This window comes from Lytechinus variegatus, chromosome 6, assembly GCF_018143015.1.
Source record: "Lytechinus variegatus isolate NC3 chromosome 6, Lvar_3.0, whole genome shotgun sequence".
In the NCBI taxonomy this organism is placed as follows: Eukaryota; Metazoa; Echinodermata; class Echinoidea; order Temnopleuroida; family Toxopneustidae; genus Lytechinus; species Lytechinus variegatus.
This window is the reverse complement of record NC_054745.1, coordinates 35,212,586-35,226,078: the sequence shown is the minus strand read 5'-3', so window position 1 is coordinate 35,226,078 and position 13,493 is coordinate 35,212,586. Positions and strand designations below refer to the sequence as shown.

The 13,493-nt window shown below is 34.5% G+C and overlaps 1 long non-coding RNA gene across 1 annotated transcript; it reads right to left on the bottom strand.

The window, feature by feature from the left end:
• Window positions 1–2,002: 2,002 nt before the first annotated feature.
• On the bottom strand, window positions 2,003–6,467 carry LOC121416614. The gene is made up of 3 exons (XR_005970214.1): window positions 6,194–6,467; window positions 3,346–3,490; window positions 2,003–2,512 (listed from the first exon to the last, which is right to left on the bottom strand). It is a non-coding gene; the product is annotated as an uncharacterized LOC121416614 (long non-coding RNA).
• Window positions 6,468–13,493: the final 7,026 nt, after the last annotated feature.

Genomic DNA, 13,493 nt, shown 5'->3' with positions numbered 1-13,493 from the left:
CATAAAGCTTTATGTCTGAAATCACGACATAAAATCATGACATAAATCCATTTGAATGACATAAATTTATGTCGTGATTAAAATCAAGACATAAACGGCGGCTTTCCGCAATAAGTGACTTAAGGGTAATTTTACGATTATTTTCTATAATTATGCCCTCTGTAATTTGATGATATTTTGAGTTTTACTTGGACTTTCGAAATAATTTTTGTGTCATTGGATAGCGTATGATGTATTCTTTCAATATTTGAATAAACTAACAATCATGAATATTTCCTTTATTTTTATAAGCAAAACTAGGCCTAAGCATAATAGTTAATGTGTTTACTTCGTTGAGGATAGGACACTTTCCTTAGAATGATAACATAATTTATATCAACGTCACATATTTTTCAAGCACCACCCCTCCCTCCCAAAATAATGCTAATAACTCTGACTTTCAGTCTAGAATCGCCCCTTTTGTGCTTAATTCAGATGTGATTAAACAAGAAATTCGGCACGCACACTGGATGATTTCAAGTCCGGCGTTGGTATTGGAATTAGAATTGCTTCCCGTAGCTTTAAAATCTATTTTGTATGTCAGAATTCATGTTGCCATGGTAACGGCATATTATATGACATACAATTGGTAAAAACTTTCAGTTTTAATTACTAGATCAATTTTTAACCAATTTTCATGAAATTTGGTTCATATATTGAGTTTGAGGTAAAGATGTGAGAGACACATAATTTGTGTGGGTCGGAAATCACGTTGCCATGGTTACCACATACTATTTGCCCCAAATTAGGTAAAAATCTATTGGTTCCTGCTTCTTGGTTAGTTTTCAACCAATTCTCATGAAATTTGGCTCACACATTGGTCTCGAGGTAAAGGACATATTTTTTTAATTTGTCGGAATCGTGTTGCTGTGGTAACAATTATATATGTCAGAAATTAGGCAAAATCTTGCGGTTCAAACTACTTCATAAGTAATGCTCATGACTTACTAGTGGAGGTCTCCTTCACAGAGAACAATATTTGTGTCAGTCATCCCCAAACCATGAACACCGATTGAAAACCATGCATATATCCCTGTAATCGATGATTATTTTTTTTCTTTATAATTTCAATTTTGTATTTATAAGCATGTCATGGAACCACCTTGCCAGTGCAGTTGGGGCGAGGGTTACAAACGTGGAAGCACAATGGGGGAATTTCTTCAAGAAAATATTTGACATGAAAAAAACCCAACATAAACAAGCCTAAATAAAAAGAAGAGACGGGGTTTAATCCGTGCCAAAAACTGGCGATTAGAGATGGGGCGATGGGAGGGGGGGGGTCCACTTTAGAATGTGCTCACTTATTGCCCGAATTCCAAGAGGAGTGCACATGAGGGGCCACTACTCATCACGGCTTTGTGCCTTAATTGGGACACGTTAATACCACCTGTATCCCTTAATCCATACCTCAGTCACCAATCATTTATATTTATTCATCTTTGAGCACCAGGACATTTTCTTTCTATCTCTCTCTCTCATCAAATGTAACCCCCCCCCCCCCCGAGAAAAGATGCTTTATTCTTTTATCGCTTTCATTATCTCCCTCCCTCCGAGATTAGGCCACTATCATTCACGAAATTTATCTTTACAATTCTCTATACATCTCTCTATCTCTGTTAATGACTCTTTCACATTTATACTTTTTCATTTCCCTTTTCCCTTTCTAATTCACCTCGCCCGCGCTTTCTCATTATTACTTATACATTGCATCTCTACATAGATCTATCTCATTTTCATTTCTCGCCCTCAATTACTTTCCAAATTTGATAAAAACAATCCTACAATTTTCTACAAATATTAATTACTATTTTTAGTAGGGAAACAAGTGTGTTCTGAGGGGCAAATCATATTTTGACCACCCTCACCCCCCCCCCGATTCAATAAAATAAACAAAGAGATGAAGCAAAAAGAATGACATTTTATGTAAATTTATTACTTTTAAAATAAATACACACCAAAATTTGTGAAACAATGTTATCTTGTCACCTGTCCTATGACTTTATAAACATGATTAAAAGTGGAACTTGGATTTAAATAAAATGTATTTTTCATACATTATATATTATATTATTCATAAATATTTCCACTTAAAGATGAAGATTTCTGTAATATCATGAAGAGGAACTCAGTGTTGTTATTTATTCTTCTTCTCCTCTTCCACCCCTCTTCTTTTTCTTCTTCTCCTCCTCCTTCTTGGTTGTCTTCTTTTCTACTTATTGTTCATTTGTATTAGTATGACCTATCATCATTTACATTATAATAATTTTATGATAATCATAAAATATATTCACAATGTCAATATAATGATTATTATCTTTGAAAAATGAAAATTAGTACTTTTGTTAATGTTCAAATTTTTAAAGCGTTTTTAGGATACTTGAGTAATAGATTTATGATCAGTAATATAGTTCCCTTGCCAGGTGCTACCAGGTCCATGACGTCACCTCTTCAACAGTCTTGACTCTTGAACAATCTGAAATAAGAAGAATCAGTGAAAACAACTTTAGCAACTCAACTTGATAATAGCAGTGTCCACATACATTTACATGTATGATGTATCTCTAAAAGATTATGAAAGAGCCTTTTGATATGACAGTCACAAGCATAATTAGAAAAATATAGAATGTTAAATAAAATTTGGGTAAATAGCTTCCGAATATTATTTTTTTATATCCTTATAATTAAAGTCAGAATATATTTAATTTCAATCAAGTCATTTGAGAAAATTTTCATATGTGGTGTTACTTGAAAATAAAAATATACCCTTCTACTACTACTATTATTTTATTCTTAAATGCACTTAAATTGCGTTTATGCTTGTAAGCTCTCATTGTTAGTCTTTGTTGAGATTCTAATAAAATATAAATCAACCAAATCTGTATCTCTTGCAAAAGTTAAGTGGAAAATAATTGTTACAATAGTATGGATCCAATAGCCTTCCTAGATTTGTTTTGACTTTGACGAGTTACATTGTTGTTGCTCTTACATATTTTTGAAAATGCATTCCATAATAATATCATTAATTGAAATATTAAGAGGGCTCAGTTGTCTATTAAAACTTGAATTTCTATAAAAATTCATGAGATTGATATTATCCATTTTTGTGAGTAAATTTAAGATGAATTTATTACAAGATGTGGATGAATTTAAGAGATTCATCTTTGAAAATTACTATAACAGGACATCACATTTACAACTGCTCTTAAGAACATAATAAAATAAACAAGAATAAATATTACCGTACAGTAGTAGACTTGTATTTACAAGTAGAATGTTCAATAAACTCAACTTTACATAAAGACTCACCTTCATACTAGGAGCTTGACCCCCTGATCCAAAGAGAGACTTCTTATTCAATGGCAGACCGTGGTAGAGTGTCTGGACTTCCCTCTCCTTTCAGTTGCTGTGCCCCTTTCTCTCTCCACCTCTTCTCACCGTTTGTGTGGGTCACCTGTTAGAAAAGTGAATACCAAATTTTTCATATAGTAACAGATGAGAATGAATTCATATTTACATTTTGTATAAAAAACAACTGAAGTCCCTTCTTTTAAAAAATATATTTTTATCATTACAGATTTTGTCAAATATATTTGACAGGGGTGTTGGTACAGCTATACACAATATTTTATTTTAAGGCAAATGAGGTCTAGTCTTTCAACCTTGAAATGGTTTGATGAATACACTAAAAATCGGGATTCAAATTTTAACCTTAGGGGTTGGTACAATAAGGGGTGCTAATTGTTTATGGGTGAAGCATAAGTTATATTAATCACCATATACGGCGCAGATTTGAACCATGTAATAGAGGTTAAAAATTTGAACATTTTTAACTTAAGTATTATGCACCTTTATAAAAGGTTAAATGTTGCCCCTTTTATTGTGTAAACGAACTTTATGGGTGCAAACAATAACAAGGCACCTTTTTTTGCACCTTTCATCACTTAGGGTGCAATATTAAAAGGATAGTACAAGTGATTCATTTAGGCTTTATTTTTTTTTAATGTTAGAAAAATGATTCACACACTCCATAGATAAATACTTCTAATGAAGATAGGTTTTGATAGGTAAGAAAATTGTAGGCCCTATAATTCTATTATTTATACAATTAGGGATTTTCTTCAACTTCAAATTGCCAGGGTTTGTTTTCTAAAAAAAGCACTCCTCTAATAATTGATCTAAAAAAAAATCCTCTTTACAGTAAATAGGTAAAAGGAATAGAATGTACTATGAGGAATTCTTAATAACAGTCATCAAGAGAACTTCATTTATCATGGTTATTTTTATCCACAGATCAGAAACCAAATCCTGTAGTTACCAGTAATTGAAATACCTTTTCTCCAAGCACATTATTTGTGCACTGTTTTGTAAATTAATAGAAAAGGCATAATTTTTTTTTAACCTGTAAAACAAATCAAGGAATTAAAATGTGTTTCCATCATAGATGTACTTTAATATCTTTATTAGATATTAACATACAACGTTGTTACATGTCTTTTCAGTTCAATGTTTAACTTAATCAGTTCAGTGTGTAATTCTTTTTTTTTCTTCCCCCCCCCCCCCCCCCCTTCTTTCCCTTCCTGTTCAGTAGTCTCCAGTCTTCGTTAACACAGAGGGTGACCCAGGATTTTCTAAATTTTATCTTCTCTATTACACACCAATCACTTTGTTGTTTTATCTGAACGGAGAGGGACCCCCCCCCCCCACTCGCTGCTAGGGTCTTATACTCTACACATGTTATTGTAGTGCACATCTACCAACTAATGAATCATCTAGGCCTCTACTCCTGGCACTAGAAAACAATATTATATTAGAGCTATACACCCTATTCCATACATGTAGCTCTACCATAAACCCAGGGGGCTCCATCACCGTAGCGTCGGCAGTGGAGGACCCGTCTCCCAAAGGTCTAAGTTTAATTGTATTTGAATTTTGATGTCAGAGTTAAAAAGTCAGGCTTAAGATTAGACATAGAATAGATCTAAAGTAACTTTTGTAGTTCTAGTAGATCTATATTACTTGTTTCATATAGATGATATATAGGCCCAACAAATGATTAGCTTACTATAAATGATGTAAACACAGTTTCAATTTTGGGCCCTGAGCTAGATCTATTCTGGATCTCTTGTATTGCTAAACAGTTACTAGATTAGGTCTCGATTTTGATCTATTAATAAAAGCATGAATGGAAGGAGCCCCAGCCAGACTCAGTCCAGGGGCAGGGCTGCACCACCTCATTCACTGGCCAAGACCAAGGCCCAGGCAAACAAGGGTAGGCCTAATCAATTGTAGGTCCAGCTCAGCTCACCTAAGTAAGATAAGTGTAACTTAGAAATTTTTAGAGCTAGACTAAGTCTAAATTAGACCCTAGACTTGATCTAGTCCTAGATAGATAGATAACGAGAGATCTAGATCTAGACAAGAACTTAATAACGGGGCCAAGCTATTACTTGCTAGGGCCTAGCCCTGCATTGACACTGACATGCCTAGATTTCAGGGGTTTTTTTTTAATCTCCGAACATAGGCTCAGCACAACTAATTATTTAGGCCTGGGCTAGGCCCTCACGGTGAGTGACAGAGCTGTTTTGTATAGACTCTAGACTACTAGAGTGTCTAGTCTAGACTTCTAGTCTAATCGTAGTAAGACAGTCCGGCTCTAACGTTAGGCTAGGCCTAACAAGTACCGTTAACGTAGATCTATTCTAGGCCTAGATCTTTCCAATTCCAGGGAGAGCAGGGATGCTCTTATTCTCTTAAAAAAACTTTAATTTCAAATCAATGAAAATGTCCAATAAAATGTAGTGAAGATTAATTAAAACTGTTTTCTGTCAGTGTTCATCCCATGAATTATTTGTGTTTATCCGACGCCGGAACCTTAAAATCAATGTTCAATGTCGTGAAGATTATTTAACACTGTTCTGTTGGTGTTGATTCCATGCATTATTTGTCTTTGTCAGACGCCGGAACCTCCGGCTAGCACTGCCAGCGGTGTACGGCTAAGAGCAGCCGGAGAGTATCCGAGCAATCGTTACATAAAATTGACGGCGATAATGATTTATTTAAAACATCTCTTCATACTTAGCATCTTTGAATTTTGGTCAGAACGTGAGATATATCTATTATCTACGATATACAACAATGAAAATTTGATACATACCAAAATATGCCTCTTTCCCGTCCAAATAGGAAACCGAAGACCCTTTTTCGCAAGAGCTTCCTGCGGCTGAAAAATGACAACTTATGCCAAGTTTATGTCAACAGGCTCGTTCATGACTATTCAGTTTATGTATATCGCGTGATAACTTGACATAAGCTAAAACAATACATAAATATTTTTATGCAACGAAATTTATGTCAACGACATAAGCTATGCATGATTTTATGTCATGATCGAAATTTATGTCATTATGACATAAATTTTTATGCAACAGGGCCCAGGAAGTATTCATACCCCTGTCATGAACCAAAAGTTTATAATAAATTGATTTGCCTTTATCATCAATGACTGTTTCGTGACGTCTCCTAAAGTTTGTTACTAAGTTCTTGCATGTCTCTACAGGAATTTTAGCCCATTCATCCTTGGCAATCCTCTCCAAGTCCTTGTGTTGACCTTCAACTTAAGCTTTTCCTTAGGTTTTCGATTGGGTTCAAGTCAAGACTTTGGCTCAGCCACTCCAGTACGTTTACTGTATGCTCCTAAAACTATGCTTAGGCCTTCTTGGCAGCGTGGTTTGGATCGTTGTCCTGTAGGAAGATACAATATTGGGCCAAGTTGAACGGTTATAGCAGACTCTTCCTGTACTGCCCCAAAGCATTACACGCCCTCTACCATGTTTTACTGCGGGCAGCGTGTTATTTTGGTTAAAGGCTTCCCCTTTCTTCCTCCAAACGTAGGGAATATATCGTTTCCTGACAGCTCCATCGTCATTTCATTAGACAAAGGAATAGACCTCAAAAAGTTTCATCCCTTCCCAGATGTCCTCTGGCAAAGTCCAAATATGATCTTGGGTGGTTGTGTTTTTGGAGTGGAGTCTTCCGTGGCCGTTGTCCAATTCAACCCTGTCTCATTCAAGGTCCTTTGGATGGTCTGAATGGAGATCTTGGTCCCTTGGCCATTGAGATCTTTCAGCATCTCCTTTGTAGTGATTCTGGGGTTGACAGCAGCAGCTCGTACTAAGCATCTCGCTTGCCTTGCCGAGACTTTGGGCTTCGTCGGGGTCTTTCAAGGTTCTCCACTTTTTTGAAAGTCTTGAACTTTCTGATGATGCTCTTGGCAGTAGCAAAATGAACCTTAAAAACGCTTGGATTGCCCTGTAACATAAACCATCTTTGTGAGCATTCACTATTCGCAATATCAGGTTGTCACTAAGTTAATTTCGCTTGACCATGATGGAGTTAAAGCCGATTCTCAATTTATAGAACCACTGATATTTCTGGAATTCAAAGACTTCTACTTTCTCAACAAAATTTATTTAAAAATGCGAAATGCCCCCCCCCCCATCTTGAATTGAATTGATTTGAAACTAATTTCATCAACGTGGCAACTAAAATCTGGATAAACGCCAGTAGAGGGAAGATTTCTGGGATCTCAGGAACTTCCTCTTCGTGGATACCATGCAACATGGCTTCAATTCTTTTGTATTTATGCCTAACAATATAGGGTCCAGCTTGAAACCATATGGGAGGTAGTAAAATATTTTAATTATGAGAAATAAGGTGTCTTATACTTGATCAAGACATGGGTATGAATACTTTTGAACATCAGATCATTCAGAAAAGTTATCTTCTCTATTGTTATGCAAAACTTGATCAAGACATGGGTATGAATACTTTTGAACATCAGAAGATTCAGAAAAGTTATCTTCTCTATTGTTATGCAAAATGAGATGAATTACAATCAGCATGCTTTTGTAGATTTTGTAGAAAGCTTTTGTGTCTAGTGGTGTCTATCTACTATGCACGTTATCCTTGTCGAGCTTTCATTTTTGTTTAAAAAAACATGTTTTCTTTGAGGTATGAATACTTCTAAACACAATTGTATACCTCCGACCCCCTATCGTGTTATTGACCTATGTTGATCCTTCCGGAGCAGATTTCTCATTTTTTGTATATATATATATATACTTTTTTAAAGTTCATACAAAAATTTGGAATTCTCTCGAACCAGGTCATGGCTTGGCAGTTTGTGAAACGAAACAAGTGGAATCCCTCTGGCGGTCTCACCTCCATCACGCGATTCAATATAGTAGCAGTGCTGACTTTGAAAACTACTATAACACAAGATGTTCAGTGATGGTTGGTTACTCTTATTTCCACGTTTTATGAACTAGACCAATACACTTACAGAGATATGATGGTGATTCAAAAAATACCCCCATTTCGCCAAAGTTGATTGACCTTACATGACCTTTGACCTTGATCATGTGACCTGAAACTCGCACAGGATGTTCAGTGATGCTTGGTTACTCTTATTTTTATGTTTTATAAACTAGACCAATACATTTACAGAGTTATGATGGTAATTCAAAAAATACCCCCATTTGGCCAAAGTTCATTGAACATTGACCTTGATCATGTGACCTAAAATGCGCACAGGATATTTCGTGGTACTTGATTACTCTTATGTCCAAGTTTTATGAACAAGACCAAGATACTTTCAAAGTTATGATGGTAATTCAACAAATACCCCCATTTGGCCAAAGTTCATTGACCCTTAATGACTTTTGACCTTGATCATGTGACCGGAAACTTGCACAGGATGTTCAATGATCCTTGATTGATGCTATGTCCAAGTTTCATGAGGAAGATTCATAAGCTTTTAAATTTATGATGGTAGTTCAAGAGATACCCCCAATTTGGCCAAAGTTCATTGACCCTAAATGACCTTTGACCTTGATCGTGTGACGTCAAACTCATGCAGGATGTTTAGTATTACTTTATTAATTTTATGTTTAAGTTTCATCAACTAGGTCTATATATTTTGCAAGTTATGATGATATTTAAAAAACTTAACCTTAGGTTAAGATTTTGAAGTTGATTCCCCAACATGGTCAAAGTTCATTGACCCTAAATGACCTTTGACCTTAGTCATGTGACACAAAACTAGGACACGATATTTAATAATACTTGATTATCATTATGTCCAAGTTTCATAAACTAGGTCTATATACTTCTAAGTTATGCTGTCATTTCAAAACAACCTTCGGTATAAGAATTTGTGTTGACGCCGCCGTCAGAAAAGTGGCGCCTATAGTCTCCCTCTGCTCTGCAGGTGAGACAATAAAAGATGAAGATCATTGGTGTAATGATAATAATTATAATCATAAAAATATCATAATAAACATTTTAATTAATTGTTACTATTAATCTTTAATTATTAGTCAATTTTGAAAAAATATTAATTAAATAATTAATCAACAATTATTTTCTAATTATCATTAATATTATCATCATAATTTTCATTATGATGAAATTGCTTTCTCTTCATTATTATCTTCTATACAGATACATTACTGTATAAATACTTCTACTATACTACTACCATGAAAACTACCCTTACTACTACTACTACTACTGCTACAACTACTACTACTACTATTACTACTAGTACTATTATTACAACTACTATACTACACTACTTCTTATACTACTACTACTACTACACTACTTCTTCTACTACTACTACTACTACTACTACTACTACTACTACTACTATTAATAATAATACTGCTGCTCCTGCTTCTACTACTACTACTACTACTATAAAACTACTACTTCTACTACTACTATCACTACTGAATTGGGGCGTTTCATGAATACTTTCATTCGACAAGTTGTCAAATATGACAACTTTCCTGGATTCTGATTGATTGAGAAGCACTGTCACTATAGTAACTGTCGGATAAAACGTCTGACGAGTCCTTTCATGAAACGCCCTCCTGGTGTGGTCCTCTATGTACACCGGTTAACACCAGTTTTTGCTGTGCATAATTATATCCAGAGATATCACGTACATGTATACCACAATCACTGTAGAAAACTGGGTGTGTTTATTTATATCCCAGCATGGTAAAATCATAAACAAAAAATGCTAAACACACCGCGCTGAAGTTTGGCATTTCATGAATAACAAAATGTTCAGGCATGCTTCAATTCATTTTTTATAGTTCATTCTTTCTTAAACCACAAGAACTAATACAACAATTTTGTGTTGGTTATTGTGATGTTTTTTTCTTTCAAATCTTCTATTGCACTACATCTGCTGTAGGTAGTACGTGATCTCGGAGTGAAAGGTGGGGGGCAACAATGATACCGGCAGCAAACTAGAATGAAACTATTATGGGATATCTTGGGAATCCCAAAGTTAGTCTTTAATCAAATCGTATACAATAATTGGGTTGAAGACAATGGCGGAAAAAGCGGCAGTCTCTCAAAGCTCACATTTACTGCTTTTAACAACTTTTGTTCATAATAAAATTGATGCAAACATCTCTACTTTTCCTTTATTTTTCCCTCGCTCGCTAAATTATCTTGCATTGATTGATATACAGGATGGTTTAATGAATGAAAAATATATTTTTAGCCTGGAGAACAAAAATATACTACCATCTCTTTAAATATATTGTTATTGTCTGCATGTTTGTTTTATAACGAAATTCATATACTTTCCCATCACACATAATAACTAAACCAAGCAATTGGATGAAGTATAATTATAGACCTACATTTGTGCTCAGAAGTATTCATACCCCTTGGAAAATCACATTTTTTGCATTTTTAATAAAAACAAGAGTAGAACTGGGGTCAGTTACAAATCAGTTAAATACATTAAGGTATCATATACGAAAGCGTGCAAATTTTATTTTCACCTCATTTGCATATTAAAAGAATGGATAAATTTCCTTGATTTTTTGATGTCCAAAAGTACATACCCTGTCATGAACCAAAAGTTTATAACCAATTGAATTGCCTTTATTATCAATGACTGTTTCCAGACGTCTCCTAGAGGTTGTTACTAAGTTCTTGCATGTATCTACAAGAATTTTAGCCCATTCATCCTTGGCAATCCTCTCCAAGTCCTTCGGGTTGCTGAGTTTCCTTGTGTTGACCTTCAACTTAAAGGACAAGTCCACCCCAACAAAAACTTGATTTGAATACAAAGAGAAAAATTCAACAAGCATACATGTAGCACTAAAAATTTCATCAAAATCAGATGTAAAATAGGAAAGTTATGACATTTTAAAGTTTCGCTTCATTTCACAAAACAGTTATATGCACATCTCGGTCGTTATGCAAATGAGGAACTGATGACAGCACTCACTGTTTCTTTTGTGTTTCATTATATGAAATATGAAATATTTTTTTTTAGTTTCTCATCATTTACGAAGTTTCATTCCTCCCTAAACACGAATTACATTATTTCAACATTTTGTGCTACAGACAAGGAGGTCCTAGTCGTCAAATTCGTAAGAATTGAAACATTGTATAATTCAAACAATAAAAAACAAAAGAAATAGTGAGTGAGTGACATCATTGACTCTCTCATTTGGGTGTAACGGGCTCGTTCATATAACTTTTTTGTTCAAAATAAACAAAACTTTGAAATGTCATAACTTTCTTATTTTACAACCGATTTTGATGAAATTTTCTGCATTGTGCTTGTCTGATTTTCTCTATTGATTCAAATCAACATTTTTTCTGAGGTGGACTTGACCTTTAAACAGAGTGTTTACTGTATAATGAGGTTCGTCACTGGTAGAAACTATTATGGGATATTTGCAGAATCATACAATTTATCTGCGATCAGTGACATATTTGCATAATCATATTGATTTTTTTCCATCTTTTGTGCCAATTCATTTTTTTGTGCCGGGGCTTGTATGCACCATTCAGATCTTGCGGTTGGGTGCACTGCGCTTGGAAAGCTGTATGTACTTGACTGTGGAATTGAAAAAAAAATCCATGAAGACGATAACAATACATCGAAATAATGGGTAGTGTGAAACTGTATTGGGATATTTGGGAAACCTAAAGTTAGTCTTCGAACAATGATGATTCAATAAAATGTTATTGGAAGATTTTTTTCATAAGTGGTATGCTAAAAGAAGTTTGTTTCTGTATAAAATATACACAAAAGCATGCAGCCATTTCAGGAAGTTGATTATCCAAATTAACTGGCAGATTTATACGTCGTAATGAAATACAGGTATATGTTATGTGTAAAGATATATACGTCAACAACACAAAATAACAACTCATTAGTAAAAGCTTTATGCAAAATATTAGCAATGTAGGAATATATCGGTAACATCAAAGAGGTGGAATCCAATAAATAAAAGAATAATTGAAAACAAATCTTGAATACCCCAAAGAAGTCAAATGCTATTGCTATATAAAAAAGTAAACAGAAAATTTGATAACTTTTGACCAAGTAAACACGTTGGGAAAAGGAGTAACCAAGTTTTGTCATGATAAATGCAGGGATGTTTTCAGTTGGTGTATCTTGAGTCTGAAGAGTATGAAATACTCCTTGGGAAGTAAGATGCTACAATTTTCTTTGTTTTAATTATTAAAAAACAGCCATTTCTGCAAGGTGGAGAAGCCAAAGAAACCGATGGTTTAAACAATAAAGATATGATAAATATCTGGGAATGCATCTTCAGTGAAATACATAGTCTAAAAAGTATAAAATGCCGCTCGTGAAGTAAGATGTTACATTTTTTTTTGTATAAGTTGTAAGCTAAAGGAGCCATTTCTGGAAATGGAGTAATCAAACCAACGAAGGGGTTAGACAGTATAAAGAAACATAGTTTGGAATGCCCCTAAAGAAGTAAAATGCTTCCAAGTTGTTTTTTCCTCATGATTCACAAAATAATACAGAAATTTTTTTTCTTAAAATGGTTGAAAATAAGCAGTCAAACAATTGCTTGAACATTTTTAGGTAAACAACAGGTTATTGTTTCCTCGTTTCTTGCTTGATTTTTTTCTCAAAACATACATGGAAATAATCATGAAGAATAATTTCGTTTGCTTATGCTGATGCTGGTAGTCATTCCAAGTGGATGCTCATTTTGGTTTCCATTGAGTACAAAACCTTGGCGTTCTTAAGAAATTGTTTTGTCGACACGCTTCTCATGTCGCAAGGCGACCGCACACCTTGCGATTGGTCTGCTACTCAATTTCGGAATAAAACTTCGTAGAATTAGATGATAATACTGAGACTTGGAAATATCTTAATGTGTAATGTTCGAAATCATCGTACAAATACCTATGTTCAAATCTGTGACTATGCTAGGGTAAATTTAAAATCCAGTCGTAATGACGTCATAGCAGTCGTACGGTTAGCTACGATTTTGAAACTAGCGGCCTTTACTCCAAAATAAAGGCTTGCAATCTTTCAAAATGGTTATATTTGTATACTTTCAATTAATTTTAGCCTCAAATAAAATTATAGGTTC